Here is an 18,486-nt window from a genome sequence, read left to right as displayed (position 1 = left end):
TTTAATCAGCATATATCTATGTGTATATATGAGATATATAGTCATGTTCACTTAATGATGGGGTTATGTTCTGAGAAACATGTCATTAGACAATTTTGTCATTGTGCAAACATCATAGTTTACTTGCACAAACCTAGATGGTAGCCTACTACACAACTAGGCTATAAGGTATAGTCTATTGCTCCTAGGCTACAAACTGGTACAGTATATTACTGTAGTAAATCCTGTAGGCGATTGTAGCGCAATAGTAGTTGTATATTTATTTACTTTTTGTTGTTTATAAGGTTTTGTTAAAATTAGCTTTAACATTAATAATACACCATACAAAGGTAAAATATGATTTTCTCTTCTGAACAAAATGTGTAATATTAAAAGAAAAGATTTTATTTACTTCTTGAGTAAACTGCAGGGAGAAAATGTAACAGGAGAGACAGATTTAGTTGGCCTCATGTTGTCTTTATTAGGTCTTACTGTGTGGGAAGCAGAATCTCCTCTCTGTTAAATGGTAAATGTTTTTATCACTGTCGGTAAATGAAGGACCATTCTATAGTGACTCATGATCCTGTTTTGTGATATCAAGCGTCTTAAAACTTTGATATTTGACTGACTTTCCAATAGCAAAATTAATAGTTCTAGCTTCAAACTTTTTGATCTTAAACTAACTTTTTTGGATATTAGGTTCCCTGAAGTCCAAGAGAAATATATTAGGCTTATTAGACTTATTTGTTATATTAGTACACAGTAAGCCTTGTCAAATGTAAGGTGGTATTTAGCTTTCTTTGGGTTATATTTATATAGATATGTTGTTCGTATATGTTCTAGGATTGTATGACATTCCTGAAAATCTGATATGTCTTGATGTATGTTTTCAGTAATAATTATGATTATGTTAAATTGTTATGTGCCACAGAAATAACCAAATTTCCTTGTCAATGGTGTCTTTGACTATGGCTGTCCTAAAAGTTTTGTTATCCAAAGTTGTTGTTTTGCTTTGATCCTTCTCAAAAAGTGACTGACTTACAATCAGCCACAGTCCAGGGCTTGCTTTGGAGGGATTTATGAAAATAAACTCTCTTCTTTTCTGTAAAAACAGTAAAAAAAGAAAGAAAAAATATCATTTTCTTTTTTTGTGTGTGTGTTCATTTGTATATCTTTCTTTTTTAACCTATTTTTTATTTCAATAGGTTTTGTGGGAACAGGTGGTGTTTGGTTACATGAAAAAGTTCTTTAGTGGTGATTTCTGAGATTTTGGTGCATCATCACTCAAGCAGTGTACACTGTACCCAATGTGTAGTCTTTTATCACTCAACCCTCCCACCCTTTTTCCCAAGTCCCCAAAGTCCACTGTATCATTCTTATGACTTTGAGTCCTCATAGCTTAGCTCTCAATTATGAGAGCATACCATGTTTGGTTTTCCATTCCTGAGTTACTTCACTTAAAATAATAGTCTCCAATTCCATGCAGATTGCTGCAAATGCCATTATTTTTTTCCTTTTTATGGCTGAATAGTATTCCATGTTGTATATATACCACATTTTATTTATCCACTCATTGATTGATGGGCATTTGGGATAGTTCTATATTTTTGCAAATTGTGCTGCTATAAACATGCATGTGCAAGTATCTTTTTCGTATAATGACCTCTTTTCCTCTGGGTAGATACCAGAAGTGGGATTGCTGGATCAAATGGCTTCTACTTTTAGTTCTTTAAGGAATCTCAACACTGTTTTCCACAGTGGTTTTACTAGTTTACATTCCAAAGAACAGTGTAAAAGTGTTCTTCTTTACCACAGCCAGGCCAACATCTATTATTTTTTGATTTTTTGATTATGGCCATTCTTTCAGGGGTGAGGTGGTATCACATTGTGGTTTTGATTTGCATTTCCCTGATAATTAGTGATGCTGAGCATTTTTTCATATGCTTGTTGACCATTTATGTATCTTGTTTTGATAACAGTCTATTCATGTCCTCAGTTCACTTTTTGATTGGATTATTATTATTATTATTTTGCAGATTTATTTGAGTTCTTTGTAGATACCAGACATTAGTCCTTTGTCAGATGTGTGGAATGTGAAGATTTTCTCCCACTGTGTAGGTTGTCTGTTAACTCTGCTGATTATTTCTTTTGTTGTGCAGAAACTTTTTAGTTTAATTAAATTCCATCTATTTATCTTTGTTTTTGTTGCATTTGCTTTTGGGTTCTTGGTCATGAAATCTTTGCCAAAGCAAATGTATAGGAGGGGTTTTCCAATGTTATCTTCTAGAACTTTTATGGTTTCATGTCTTAGATTTAAGTCTTTGATCTATCTTGGGTTAATTTTAGTATAAGGTGAGAGATGAGGATCCAGTTTTACTATTTTACACGTGGTTTGCCAATTATCCCAGCACCATTTGTTGAATAGGATGACCTTCCCCCACTTTATGTTTTTGTTTGCTTTGTTGAAGATTGGTTGTCTGCATTTGACTTATTTCTGGGTTCTCTATTCTGTTCCATTGGTCTATGTGCCTATTTTTATACCAGTACTATGCTGTTTCAGTGACTATGGCCTTATAATATAGTTTGAAGTTGGGTAATGTGATGCCTCTAGATTTGTTCTTTATGCTTAGTCTTATTTTGGATATGTGGGCTCTTTTTTTGTTCCATATGAATTGTAGAATTTTTTTTCAAGTTCTGTGAAGAATGATGGTTGTATTTTGATGGGAATTGCATTGAATTTGTAGACTGCTTTTGGAAGTATTATCATTTTCATAATATTCATTCTACCCATCCATGAGAATGATATATGTTTCCAATTGTTCATGTCGTCCATGATTTCTTTCAGTAGTGTTTTGTAGTTTTCCTTGTAGAGGTCTTTCATGTCATTGGTTAGGTATATTCCTAAGTATTTTGTTTTATTTTTCAGCTATTGTGAAAGGGGTTGAGTTACTGATTTGATTCTCAGCTTGGTCACTGTCAGTGTATGGCAGAGCTACTGATTTGTGTACATTAATTTTGTATCCTGAAACTTTGCTGAATTCATTTATCAGTTCTAGGAGCTTTTTGTGGGAGTCTCTAGGGTTTTATAAATATATAATTGTATCATCAGCAAACAGTGACCATTTGACTTCCTTTTTTACCAATTTGGATGCCCTTTATTTGTTTCTCTTGTCTAATTGCTCTGTCTCGGACTTCCAGTGTTAGGTTGAATAGAAGTGGTGAATGTGGCCATCCTTGTCTTGTTCCAGTTCTCAGGGGGAATAATCTCAACTTTTCTGTGTTCAGTATAATGTTGGCTGTAGGTCTGTCCTAGATGGCTTTTATCACATTGAGGTATATCCCTTTTATGCCCATTTTACTGAGGGTTTTAATCATAAAGCGATGCTGGATTTTGTCAAATGCATTTTCTGCATCTATTGAGATGATCATGTGATTTTTGTTTTTAATTCTGTTTATGTGGTGTATCACATTTATTAACTTGTGAATATTAAACCATCCCTGCATCCCTAGTATGAAACACAGTTGATCTTGGTGGATTATCTTTTTGATATGCTGTTGGATTCAGTTACCTAGTATTTTGTTGAGGATTTTTGCATCTGTGTTTATCAGGGATATTGATCTATAGTTTTCTTCTTTTGTTATGTCCTTCCCTGGTTTTGGTATTAGGGTGATACTGGCTTCATAGAATGATTTAGGGAGCATTCTCTCGTTCTCTATCTTGTGAAATAGTGTCAATAGGATTAGTACCAATTTTTCTTTGAATGTCTCATAGAATTCACCTGTGAATCTGTCTGGTCTTGGACTTTTTTTGTGGTTGGCAATTTTTTTATGATCACTTCAATCTCACGGCTTGTTATTGGTTGATTCAGAGTTTCTATTTCATCTTGGTTTAATTTAGGAGGCTTGTATATTTCCAGGAACGTATACATCTCTTCTAGGCTTTCTAGTTTATGTGCATAAAACTGTTTGTTCATAGTAGCCTTGAATGATCTTTTGTATTTCTGTGGTATCAGTTGTAATATCTCCTGTATTAGTCTGTTTACATGCTGCTGATAAAGACATACCTGAGACTGGGTAATTTACAAAAGAAAGAGGTTTATTGGACTTACAGTTCCACATGGCTGGGAGGTCTCACAATCATGGCAGAAGGCAAGGAGGATCAAGTCACATCTTACATGGATGGCAGGAGGAAAAAAGAGAGCTTGTGCAGGGCAACTTCCTTTTAAAAACTGTCAGATCTTGTGAGACCCATTCACTATCATGAGAATAGCACGGGAAAGACCTGACCCCATAACTCACTCATCTCCCACCAGGTCCCTCCCACAACATGTGGGAATTGTGGGAGCTACAAGATGAGATTTGGGTGGGGACACAGAGCCAAGCCATATCATTCTGCCCCTGGACCCTTTCAAATCTCGTATCTTCACATTTCAAAACCAATCATGCCTTCCAACAGTCCACCAAAGAAAGTCTCAGCTCATTTCAGCATTAACTCAAAAGTCCACAGCCCAAAGTCTTATCCAAGATAAGGCAAGTTCCTTCTGTCTATGAGCCTGGAAAATCAAAAGCAATTTAGTTACTTGCTAGATACAATGGGTGTACTGGGGTTGGGTAAATATAGCCATTACAAATGGGAGAAATTGGCCGAAACAAAGGGGCTACAGGCTCCATGCAAGTTCGAAATCCATCAGGGCAGTCAAATCTTAAAGCTCCAAAATGACCTCTTTTGACTTCATGTCACATCCAGGTCACGCTGATACAGGATGTAGCTGGCTTTGCAGGGTACAGCCTCCCTCCTGGCTGCCTTCATGGGCTGGTGTTGAGTGTCTGCAGCTTCTCCAGGTACGCAGTACAAACTGTCAGAGGATCTACCATTCTGGCATCTGGAGGACAGTGGCCCTCTTCTCACAGCTCCACTAGGCAGTGCCCCAATAGGGAATCTGAGTGGGGACTCTGACCCCACATTTTCCTTCTGCACTGCCCTAGCAGAGGTTCTCCATGGGGACCCTGCCCCTGCAGCAAACTTCTACACATTTCCATATATCCTCTGAAATCTAGGCAGAGGTTTCCAAACCTCAATTCTTGACCTCTGTGCACTCACAGGCTCAACATCACATGGAAGCTGTCAAGGCTTGAGGCTTGCACCCTCTGAAGCCACAGCCTGAGCTCTATGTTGGTGCCTTTCAGCCATGGCTGGTGCAGTCACTAGGCTGCACACAGCATGGGGACCCTGGGCTCAGCCCACAAAACCACTTTTTCCTCCTGAGATTCCAGGCCTGCAATGAGAGGAACTTCCACAAAAGTCTCTGACATGCCCTGGAGACATTTTCTTCATTGTCTTGGTGATTAACATTTGGCTCCTTGTTACTTATGCAAATTTCTGCAGTGGGCTTGAATTTCTCCTCAGAAAATGGGATTTTCTTTTCCATTGCATTGTGAGGCTGCAAATTGTCCAAACTTTTTTGCTGTTTCCCTTTTGAAACTGAATGCCTTTAACAGCATCCAAGTCACCTCTCGAATGCTTTGCTGTTAGAAATTTCTTCCACCAGATACTCTAAATCATCTCTCTTAAGTTCAAAGTTCCATAAATCTCTAGGGCAGGGGCAAAATGCCTCAAGTCTTTTTGCTAAAACATAACAAAAGTCACCTTTGCTCCAGTTCCCAACAAGTTCCTCATCTCTATCTGAGACCACTTCAGCCTGGATTTCATTTTCAATATCATTATCAGCATTTTGCTCAAAACCATTCAACAAATCTCTAGGAAGTTCTAAACTTTCCCACATTTTCCTCTCTTCTTCTGAGCCTTCCAAACTGTTCCAACCTCTGCCTGTTACCCAGTTCTGAAGTTGTTTCCACGTTTTCAGGTTTCTTTTCAGCAGCCCCCACACCTGATACCAATTTATTGTATTAGTCCACTTTCACACTTCTGATAAAGACATACCTGAGACTGAGCAATTTACAAAAGAGAGAGGTTTATTGGACTTACAGTTCCACATGGCTGGGGAGACCTCACAATCATGACAGAAGGTAAGGAGGAGCAAGTCACATCTTACGTGGATGGCAGGAGGCAAAAAGAGAGCTTCCATTTTTAAAACCGTAGGATCTTGTGAGACTCATTCACTGTCATGAGAATAGCACAGGAAAGACCCGCCCCCATAATTCAGTTATCTCCCACTGGGTCCTTCCCACAACACGTGGGAATTATGGGAGCTACGAGATGAGGTTTGGGTGGGGACACAGAATCAAACCATATCATCTCTCATTTCATTTCTAATGGAGCTTATTTGGACCTTCTGTTTTCTTGGTTAATCTCACTAATGATATCAACTTTATTTATCTTTTCAGAGAAGCAGCTTTTTGTTTCATTTATCTTTTATACATTTTTGTTTCAATTTCATTTAATTCTGCTGTGATCTTTGTTATTTCTTTTCTTCTGCTGGGTTTGGGTTTGGATTATAGTTTCTCCTGTTCCATGAGGTGTGACCTAAGATTGTCTGTTTGCGCTCCTTCAGACTTCCTGATATAGGCATTTAATATTATGAACTTTCCTCTTAGCACCACTTTTGCTATATCCCACAGGTTTTGATAGGTTGTGTCACTATTTTTGTTCAGTTCAAAGAATTTTTAAGTTTCTATCTTGATTTCATTGTTAACTCAACAATCATTCAGGAGCAGGTTATTTAATTTCCACGTATTTGCATGGTTTGGGAGGTTCCTTTTGGAGTTGATTTCCACTTGTATTCCACTGTGATCTGAGAGAGTACTTGATATAATTTCGATTTTCTTAAATTTACTGAGACTTGTTTTGTGGCCTATCACATGGTCTATCTTGAAGAATGCTCCATGTGCTGATGAGTAGAATGTATATTCTGCAGTTGGTGGGTAGAATGTTCTGTAAATATCTGTTGAGTCCATTTGTTGTAGGGTATAGTTTAAGTCCATTGTTTCTTTGTTGACTTTCTGTCTTGATGACCTGTCTAGTGCTGTCAGTGGAGTACTAAATTCCTCACTCTTATTTAGTTGCCATCTATCTCATTTTTTAGGACTACTAGTAATTGTTTTATAAATTTGGGAGCTCCAGTGTTAGGTGCATATAGATTTAGGATTGTGGTATTTTCCTGTTGGACTAATTTTTTAATCATTATATAATGTCCCTCATTGTGTTTTTTAAGTGCTGTTGCTTTAAAGTTTGTTTTGCCTGATATAAGAATAGCTACTCCTGCTCACCTTTGATGTCCATTTTCAATGAATATGTATTTCCACTCCTTTATCTTAAGTTTATGTGAGTCCTTCTGTGTTAGGTGAGTCTCCTGAACAGAGCAGGAAATTGGTTGGTGAATTCTTATTCATACTGCCTTCCTCTATATTTTAATTGGAGCATTTAAGCCGTGTACATTCAATGCTAGTATTGAGATGGGAGGTACTATTCTATTCATTGTGCTATTTGTTGCCTGAATACCTTGTGTTTTTTTTCATTGTGTTATTGTTATATATGTCCTATGAGACTTATGCTTTAAAGAAGTTATATTTTGGCATATTTCAAGGATTTGTTTTAAGACTTAGAGCTGCTTTTAGGAGTTCTTGTAGTGACGGCTTGGTAGTCACAAATTCTCTCAGCATTTGTTTGTCTGGAAAAGACTGTATCTTTCCTTCCAGTGAAGTTTAGTTTCACTGGATACAAAATTCTTGGCTGACAGTTGTTTTCTTTAAGGAGACTAAAAATAGGATCTCAATCCCTTCTAGCCTGTAGGGTTTCTGTTGAGAAATATGCTGTTATTCTGATAGATTTTACTTTATAGGTTACCTGATGCTTTTGCCTCACAGCTATTAAAATTCTTTCCTTTGTCTTGACTTTAAATAACCTGATGACTGTATGCCTAGGTGGTGACTTTTTGTGATGAATTTCTCAGGTGTTCTTTAAACTTCTTGTATTTGGATGACTAGATTTCTAGCAAGGTCAGGGAATTTTCCCCTGATTATTCTCTCAAATATCTTTTCCAGACTTTTAGATTTCTCTTCCTCCTTGGGAACACCAATTATTCTTAGGTTTGGATGCTTAACATATTCTCAAACTTCTTGGAGGCTTTGTTCATTTTTTCTTATTCTTTGTTCCTGACAGATTGGGTTATTCAAAAGCCTTGTCTTCGAGCTCTGAAATTCTTTCTTCTGCTTGTTCGAGTGTATTGTTGAGATTTCGCAATGCATTTTGCATTTCCCTAAGTGCATCCTTAATTCCAGAAGCTGTGATTGGTTTTTTTTTTTTTTTTACAGTATCTGTTTCACTGAAGATTTTTCCTTTCACATCCTGTATTATGTTTTTGATTTCTTCAAGTTGGAGTTCACCTTTTTCTGGTGCCTCCTTGATTAGCTTAATAATTGACCTTCTGACTCCTTTTTCTGGCAATTCAAAGATTTTGTCTTGGTTTGGATCCATTGCTGGCGAGCTGGTGTGACCTTTTGGGGGTTGTTAAAGAGCCTTGCTTTGACATATTACCAGAATTGTTTTTCTGGCTTCTTCTCATTTTAGTAGAATATGTCACAGGGAAGATCTGGGATTCAAGAGCTGCTGTTCAGATTCTCTTGTCCCATGGTGTGCTCTTTTGACGTGGTGCTCTTCTCCTTCCTCTAGGGATGGGACTTCATGAGAGCTGAACTGCAGTGATTGTTTTTGCTCATCTGGGTCTAGCCACCCAGCAGAGCTACTGGACTCCAGGCTGGTACTGGGGAGTGTCTGCAGAGTCCTGTGATGTGATCCGTCTTCAGGTCTTTCAGCCGTGGGTACCAGCACCTGCTCCGGGGAGGTAGCAGAGGCACAAAGAGGACTCTATGAGGTTTTTGGTTGTATTTTTGTTTAGTGCACTGGTTCTTCATTGATTGGCCTCCAACCAGGAGGTGGTAGTTTCAGGAGTGCATCATCTGTAGTTGTATAGGGAGGATCAGATGGTAGATGGGGCTATAGAGCTCCCAAGAGATTATGTCCTTTGTTTTTGCAACCAAATGGGTACAGAAAGACCACCAGGTGGGGGTGTGTCGGAGCTCAGACTCTCCTCCAGCAGGGCTTGCTGTGGCTGCTGTAGGGGATGGGGGTGTGGTTCTCAGGCCAATGGAGTTATGTTTCCAGGGGGATCGTGGCTGCCTCTGCTGAGTCACACAGGTCACCAGGGAAACTGTAGAAATCCGACAGTCGAGGAATCACCCCACTCCACCGCAGTGGAGTCCTAAAGGCCAGTCTCACTCTGACCACCTTGCACCCCCAACAGCACTGAGTTTTCCAGGCAACTGGTGACCAGGGATGAGAACTTGCCCCAGACTACCAGTGTCCCTGCTGAGAAACCCAGCTGACTTACAGTTTTTTAGAGTCTCAGGGAGCCTGTAGCAGTGATCCAGTTCCTTCAAAAGGTGTGTGGATTCTCTCAGCTTTCCTGGTATGTTGCTGTGGTAGTTGTTGGAGCAAAAGTTCACAATGTGAGTCTCCACATGCTGCTGTGTCTCTGTGAGTGGGAGCTACAAGCTAGTCCAGCCTCCTATCACCATCTTCTCCTCTAGTTGTGTATTTAAACATAGGAAAGATAATATGCTGCACTATGACACTATGATGACTACAATATCACTAGGTGGTAGAAAATTTTCAGTTTCACTAATGATCTTAAGGGTATATACTGTCCATTGTTGACCCAATTGTATATCATAGTGGTCTCATAGAATTATAATATTGTATTTTTACTGTACATTTTTATTTTTTACTTTTCTTTTTTACTATACCACTTTTTTGGTAAAATGTTCACATCTTTTGTGTGATTTTTATTAGACTGTTGTGTATACTTGTGGAAAAATATGTTTTATAGATACAGTTGTTGCTTTAAAAAAACTTTTTGACAATGTTTATCTTTGAAATGTTCAGACAACTTTAAAAAATAATTATGGAAATGTCTGCATTTACAGGTAGCATTCTCTATTTGTTTTCTATTTGCCTCATCCATTCTGTGTTACTTTATTTCCTGTTTACCCGATTTATTTTGTTTCAGTTGCATACATTTTAGTATTCTATTTTATTTCTGCTATTGACTTAATCATAATTATTTGTATTATTATTTGTGTAGTTGCTTAAGTATTAACAAAATGTATCTTTAGCTTATCACAGCCTATCTTTAAATAATAATATATTGCTGTATGTGTAATATAAGAACTTTGTAAGAGTACATTTCATTTCTTCCCTACCATACCCTTTGGGCTATTATTTTCATACTTTTTATTTCTACATATATTACAAACTACACACTAACCTACTATTTTTAAAACAATAAATTACTTATTGAATTTAAAAAAAAAATTTTTAACAGTTTCCTCCTTGTGTTCAGCCTGTCAGTTTTTTGTTTGTTTGTTTGTTTGTTTTTTTAATTTTATACATGTGGGGATACATATGCAGGATGTGCAGGTTTGTTACCTAGGAAAACGTGTGTCATGGTGGTTTGCTGCACCTATCAACCCATCACCTAGGTATTAAGTCCTGCATGCATTAGCTATTTTTCCTGTTCTTTCCATCCCATGCCTCACCCTCCACCTAGACAGGTTTCAATGTGTGTTGTTCCCTTCCCTGTTTCCATGTGTTCTCATCATTCAGCTCCCACTTGTACATGAGAACATGTGGTGTTTGGTTTTCTGTTCCTGTGTTAATTTGCTGAGTATAATGGCTTCTAGCTCCATCCATGTCCCTGAAATGGACATGATCTTGTTCCTTTTAATGGCTTCATATTATTCCATGGTGTATATGTACCACATTTTCTTTATCCAGTCTATCATTGTTGGGCATTTGGGTTGATTTCATGTTTTTACTATTGTGAATAGTGCTGCAATTAACATATGTGTGCAAGAATTTTCATTTGAGATAATTTTATATATAGAAAAGTTGCAAAAATGATACAAAGAATTCATATATTCTTTCATCCAGCTTCCCTTAATACTAACATCTTATATTAGCAAGGATAATTATCAAAACAAAGAGACTGACTTTGGCATAATACTTTTAAGCAAACAATAGAGGCTCCTTGAATTCCATCAGTTTTCCAGTAGTTCATTGTTTCTATCTCAGGATTCAATCCAGTATCCCACATTGCAGTTACTTTTTATATCTCTTTAGTCTCCTCTAATCAATGATAATTCTTGAATTTGACACTTTTAATGAATACTGGTTAGTTATGCTGTAGAGTGTCTCTCAATTTGGTTTTGACTGTTGTATTCTTGTGATTAAATTGATACATCTTTGGCAAGTACACTGTAGAAGTGATGTTGTGCCCTTCCCAGTGCATCATATCAGGGTGTACATGATGTCAATATGTCTCATTACAGATGATATTAACTTTAATCATTTTCACTGAAATATTGTCTGCCAGGTTGCTCCACCATGAAGTTATCACTTTCCTTTTTGCAATTAATAAATATATTGGGCAAAATATTGTGAAACCACTCAAACATCATTTTTTCTGAAAACCATGCTCACTGATTTTAGCCATCATCAGTGAGTTTTGCCTGCAGCAATTATTACTGTGATACTTATTTGAGGTTGATTTTGTATTTCCCTCATTTCTTTTATATTTATTAATTGAAATTTTTCTGTAATGAAGAAAAATTTATTCTTCCATGTTTGTTTATGTATTCAATTATTTGAAATGAATTGTGAAGTCATAAATGTTTACTCCTTTGAATATTATTTAATATTATCATTTTTAATTTTGTGACTCATGCTATTCTAGTGTTTTCTATACTATGATATATTTCAGGTTCATTTTATTTTATTTTATTTTTTGAATCAGCCTTGGAATAAACCACTTCCCTGACTAGCCATGGTTCTTTTGATGGGCAAATGGTATTTAGAAACCAAGATCCAGGCACAGAATACTTTTTGTTATGGAAGTATTATTGTTTTTAGGATCTCTCAAATGACAGGGTTTGGAAATACAAGTATACAACTCACACATACATACAATTCTGCATTTATAATTCTATATATATCTTAACATATATTAAAGCTCATGAATTCATAGTGATGCCTCCAATTATAATCTGACACTATAGGATTAATTGTGTCCTCCTTTTTCTTATGTGTAACTTCTTTCTTTGACAATGGAAGCAGAGTCTCTTTACAATATATTTACTTATTTGTTAGATCATTGTATACACACACTCCTATCAGAAACAGATTTACTAAGTACATTTATGAATAGTTACTTATATGTTTAGCCTTATAATATCCACACTAAATTCTAAGTTACTTAGATTAGTGCTTTTCTACCTCACTCTGTTCAGTGTGGTTATCCTATTCACTTGTAATATATTTAGGTTCATCTGTTACTGTCTTGTATTCAATTTTGTGATCCCCCAATGACTTGAGTGATTTTAAGAACTACTTAGTTTTCTGGGTATTTGAGACTTTATTATGGTTCTAAGAATCAAAGCTATACTGAAAGTATACCCAGAGAAATATCGTGAAGTAAAGGAAAATATTTTCATGTTTGTGCTCAATTGGGGCTTCCTGAGTAATGAAAATTAGGACCTGTATTAAACGATAAGTCTTGGAAATCAAAGGGTATTAGACCATGAGACATTTGCTCCTATTGTGAGTAGTAAAACTTACCTTTCTAGAGCCAATTGTTTGCATTGCAGGGTAGGAACTTTCTCCTTTATCTTCCTGAGAGACTTTGTTTTATTTCAAATGGGGATGAGACCTAGAGCCCTAAAGCCTGTCCTTTACATTGCATGTTACTGTAAACAACTAGGGAGTGGATATTGCCTTTCCTCTGGCAGAAAAGAACAGAGGGCAGCTTTTCTTCTCCTACATAAACTGTCAGGCTCACAATTTTGGGGGTATTCTCCTTCAGGACCCACCTCATATACATATATATATATGGTAACATTTGGTTTTTGTGCTTTGTTCCTAGGATATTAGGGCAAGAGGAACTGATGTGATCATTACTATAAGTAATAATAATTTGCCTTGATTCAAAAACCTCATGTTTGTATCCTGTATTAGTCTGTTCTCATGCTGCTATGAAGAAATACCCAAGACTGGGTAATTAATAAAGGAAAGAGGTTTAACTGACTCACAGTTCCGCATGACTGGGGAAGCCTCAGGAAAATTACAATCATGGTGGAAGGGGAAGCAAACATGTCCTTCTTCACATGCTAGCAGGAGAAGTGCAGAACAAATGGAGGAAAAGCCCTTTATAAAACCATCAGATCTCATGAGAACGCACTCACTATAATGAGGACAGCATGGGGAATCATGATCTAATCACCTCCCACAAGGTCCCTCCCCCAGCATGTGAGGATTACAATTGGGATTACGATTCAAGATGAGATTTGGCTGGGGACACAGAGCCAGACCATATCATTATAAATAAGATAAATATATACATTAAAAACATATTAAGAAATATTGCTTCCTTTTAATCTCCACTACTCTAATCCTATTTTCCCCTTCTTTTAGTCATTTCCTACCCACTCTCTGTTGGAATGAATCTTTTAAGTTTATGATTTATCTCTCTTGTATTTATTTTGCATAAACAATGTATATTTTCTATCTTCTTCTTTCCTTCTTGTTTTAACATAATAGCTCTATTGAGATGTAATTCACATACTGTAACATTCACCCATTTCAAGTGTACACACTTTTAGGGTATTCACAGGGTTGTGTGATCATCACCATGATCAATTTTGAAATATTTTCATCATCCCTAAAAGAAACTCTGTAGACATAATTTGTTATTCTCCATACCCCTCTTCCCAGCCCTAGATAACAACTAATTTATATTGTCTTTAGTGACTGGTTTCCTGTAACATGTTTTCAAGATTCATCCATATTGTAGCATCAATCAGTACTTTATTCCTTTTTATTGCTGAATAATTTTTCACTGTATGTATATACCACGTTATTTATCCATTCATCAGTTGATGGGCATTTTGTTTGTTTCCATTTTGAGGCTACTATAAATAAGGCTGCTACGAACATATGTGTACAACTTTTATGTGAACATGTTTTCATTTCTATTCATACATGAGTAGGAATAGAATTGCTGGGTCATTGATAACTCTATGTTTAACTTTTGATGAACTGCCAGACTGTTTTTCCAAAGCAGCTGCACCATTTTACATTCCTACTATTAATAGGAATATATGGGGGTTCCAATTTCTCCATATTCTCACCAACTTGCTATTATCTGTCTTTTTGATTATAGTCATTCTAGTATTCCTTTCTTTCTCACATGACATATAGAATCTTACGTCATAAGATTATGACATAATGCTTCATTTGCTTTTTTCCACTGACCGATATATCCTGCAAAAAACAAGTCATCTTAGAGGAATTTTCCTCATTCTTTTTATAGCTGCATAGTATTCCATTGTGTAAATGTATCATAATTTATTCAATCCCTCTCCAACACATGGATATTTGGTTTATTACCACTGCTTTGCAAATATGAACAATGCAGCAATAAATAACCCTATGCATATTATTTAAGTCGATGCATAATATTCACATTATTGGAAGAGTATTTTCAGGATATATATGTGGTTGTGCTAAATATTGCCAAATTTTCATCCAGAAGGCATAGACCAATTTTCATTCACATAAGCAGGGTATGAGAAAATTTGTTTGCTATGGCTTTGTCAACAGAATTTGCTGTCTTGCTTTTAGACGTTTCCCAGTCTGATAGGTGAGAAATGGTGTCTTATTGTTGTTTAATTTCTCTAATTTTAGTGAGATTGAAGGCTTTTTATGTCATTTTTCAATATTTTTAGTGAATTTTCTGTTCTCTTAATTATTTTTTAAAGAGGTTAATAAATAACAAAGGAATCTTTTATATTTATTCACATTTATTATTTCTAGCATTCTGTTTTCTATGGATTCTAATTTCCATCTGGTGTCATTTGCTTTTAGCTTGAAGAACTTCCTTTAACATTTCTCTTTGTGTAGGTGTGTTAGGAGCACATTTCCTCATCTATAGTTTTTCTAAAAATGTGTTTACTTTGCCTTCATTTTTTTGATGGTATTTTGCTAGCTAGAGAATCTAGTCTGCTGGTTATTTTCTTCCAGTACTCTATGTTGTTCCATTGTCTTTTGGCTTATGCCCTTTCTGAGGAGTTTTCAGGCTTTCTTATTTGTTTTCCTGCTGATGTCAGCCTTTGATATACACTACTGAGCCCTCAGTAAGGACCTCTGGCTAAGAGTTTTCAGGTGGGCACAGTCCTGTATTCTCTCTGTACCTCCTTCAAGTTTTTAATGTCACAGTTACCCACACTTTGCAATTAAATGCTTATAAATGCTTTGGCTGGCACCTCATCATCCTACTATTTTTCTAGAGATAAGAGCAGCCCTAGATCTTTTCTCCCGTATGAAAACTTTGTTACTTTCTAGAATTTTGTTCACTCAGGTTTCTTTGTGTACTCAACTTTGCAATGAGTTAAAAGTAAAAGACTATGGTTTTGTAGCTGCTTCAGCTTGGTTCAGTTGTTAAGATGATAACAATAGTTTCTAATGATATGGATCGAATGGAACCTAAGTGCGTGGCTTCAATGAGAATGTAGTAACTGTATTTAGATCACTTGTACACACAGCCAATGTGTACTTATTCCACAACACTCACTAATTGAGCTCCCCTTTTAAGATACGATCAACCTTTGTTTTACTGTAAGAAATGTGAGTTTTTGCAAGGAGAGGTAAAGTTTAATTGTCACACCTGAAAATAATTGAATCTATAGTCCCCTATGATAACAAGAGTGATTGACTTGAGTTTTAAAAGCTTAGCACTGTTAAAGAAATTCCAACAATATCATGTGTAAAACAACGACGTTAAATTGTAATGAAACACTCTACTTTAGTCATAAAATAAAGCAGATTTTAATGCTTTATCACCTCTGATAAATTGCAGTTTTTTCTTTTGATTTTCTGTTGAGCTGATACTTCATGCACAGACATGTAGCAGTGATCAAATGCAAGACCATGAAAAAATAAAATTTGGCATAATGAATGCCGATTTCTAGTTTGTATTACTTTCTCTTCTCTTATGGTATATGTCAAAGAAGAGATTTAATCAGTTTCACCAGTAAGATCATGTCACTGCCAGAAAAGATTTTAATGGTCAAGAAAAGTTTAGGCCATAGTTTTCTTTTGTATTAGAAGGTATATTGATTTACATTATTTTATCGTACTGAATTTAAGATGAAATCATTTGCATAAATGAGCAAAATATTTCATTTTAAAAGTAACATTTCTAACATTTCTTTTGTTTTCTAAAGAGTAGGAATTCAAGATAGATTATGTTACTTTTCATTTGAATAAGTGTGAGATATCAGGAAGAGAAATAAATTGCCTTTGCATTTAATTGCATCACAGCTGATTTTGGAATAATGAGATATTTTAGTTTTTCAAAAAATATTAGTGTGCTGCAAAATCAATGTTCTTTCTATTATTTTTTCCAAGGCGAATAATCTAAATGTATTAGTTTTTATTTAGCAATTGATGATTTAATAATATAAGGCTATTCATAGCTCATTTAGAAAGTCTCTGAATGTTTCACTCTCTTGGTGTTTAAAAACCCTTTCGATTATTTTTATGTTTGGGCAGAATTTGTATAAGCTGAGTACTCTTTGCCCCAGGCATACTTTCTCCATGTTTATTTTTCTGTCTTTGGCTTCAAATGAAATGGGATGAAGTATATGCGGAGATAGTTGCTTTTTCTTTTCCACATTCTTACCTTACCCATAGAAAAATTGAGAGTAGCCATCAGCCAAAAATATGTTGGCCTTTAGGGAAAGTCCTACGTGTGTGTAGCAGGGATAAGAGGAGATATGCAGGGTGAGAAACTGTATTTCCTCTCTCCCTTTCCACTAAATACCCTCCTCACATGGAAGGTTGTATCTGAGTTCTTTATCATCACTTCTGCTACAACATGGCAGGCCAAGAGGAGCAGGGCAGCACAGGGAGAAGACGGACCGTGAAAGACAGGAAAAAATACTTCATGCCTTAAGTTTGTTGAAGCTTTATCCTACCCAGGCCAGGTGGGAGGAGAAATGTAGTCTGTGTGATTTCATCTTATATCACCTGCCAGGCACTCTAGAATTGAACTAAACTTTCCCCACTGACAATGTGGTGGAGTGGAAGATAAAAAGACTATCAGTTTGTTGAGGGCTTTATAACTTATCTTATTATCTTAATCTCTGCAATTTGCTCTTCATAAAATTCTAGGGTAAGCATAACCCAGACTGTTATTTGACTTTACCTGTGAGGTGACTGAACTGAGAGGATAATTAATCACGTTTCTACAGTCTGCAAATGGCAGAGCCAGACTCAAACCCAGGATGCAGACTTCAATTTCTTCTATGACTCAATAGTGCTACCCTGTCCCCTCTTTGCTACCTGAAATTCACCTATCTGGGTGATTGCAGGTTTGAACTTCTAGGAGTGCTCAGTACTTGAATGTATACTAAATACATTTATGTATATTGTTCTATTGTTTTGGTTTTTTTTTTTACTAAATCCATTAGCAAATTTGCTTTAAGTAAAGGAGAAAACTTGTACCATATAGATAGAATGAAATGAAAAAGAGAATAGCAAGAAATATGAATTCTCAAGTACCCTGAATTTTCCTACTAGGGCTTTGTTCTCTGATCTCTTTTAGATCACCACCCTGTTTTGCAGTTTAATAATAAATTCCCTTGTTTCCTATCCTGAAGTCAAATAATATTTAATAACTACAGGCATTTTAGCTTGTTGTTTGTCCAGTCATTTTTATTTGTTTATTTAGACAGAGTCTCACTCTGTTACCTACGCTGCTGCAGCCTCAATCTCTTGGGCAAAAGCAATCCTCCTGCCTCAGCCTCTAGAGTAGCTGGGACTACAAGCATGCACCATCACATCTAACTAAATTTTTTCTTTTCTTTTTACTTTTTTTTTTAAGAAACAGTCTCACTATGTTGCCTAGGCTGGTCTTTAACACCTGATCTCAAGCAATCCTCCCACCTTGGCCTCCCAAATCCCTGCTGGGATTAGAGGTGTGAGCCACTGCACCCAGCCCGTCTATTTATTTGTTCAGCACTTATTGAATCCTGTCTAGATACTAATCATTGTATTTGGCCTAGGGATTAAAAAATAAAAAGCAATTCCTGTTTTCAGGGAGCATGTCACATTGTGAACAACACAGAGCATTTAGCAGAGATCATGGTCCTTCTATTGGTTAAAAGTAAAGATTATATACATTAGTTTGTCTTTCCCTGTGCCACTCTCCTTTCCTATCGCTGCAAGACTCAACAAAATGGAACTCTACTTTTCCATATGCCTACTGATTCTGAATGGCTCTGCAAAAGCCCAGGGTTCTATCTGTTACGTAAACTCAGAACGGATGTGTCTTTTCACTCACAGAGCTTCTCAAAATGGTTTCTCTTCTCTAGAAAACATTCCACATCTATCGCTGTGCAACTATTGCCCAGTATTATTTTGCAGAACGATACATT

General features: G+C 36.3%; 1 long non-coding RNA gene across 3 annotated transcripts in view; it reads left to right on the top strand.

The window, feature by feature from the left end:
* LOC105481752 (uncharacterized) overlaps positions 1 to 18,486 on the top strand; it is a 232,217-nt gene that overhangs the window by 93,397 nt on the left and 120,334 nt on the right. The window contains exon 1 of one of the 3 annotated variants that reach the window (XR_987164.3): positions 9,102 to 9,378. The exons of 1 other annotated variant lie outside the window; for it this stretch is intronic. This is a non-coding gene — a long non-coding RNA (uncharacterized lncRNA). Of the gene's footprint in view, positions 1 to 9,101; positions 9,405 to 18,486 lie in introns of those variants that run through there. One more of the 3 variants, XR_011614735.1, reaches the window with a different exon arrangement.

This window comes from Macaca nemestrina, chromosome 16 (assembly GCF_043159975.1).
Source record: "Macaca nemestrina isolate mMacNem1 chromosome 16, mMacNem.hap1, whole genome shotgun sequence".
NCBI lineage: Eukaryota > Metazoa > Chordata > Mammalia > Primates > Cercopithecidae > Macaca > Macaca nemestrina.
This window is presented reverse-complemented; position numbering and strand designations above follow the sequence as displayed.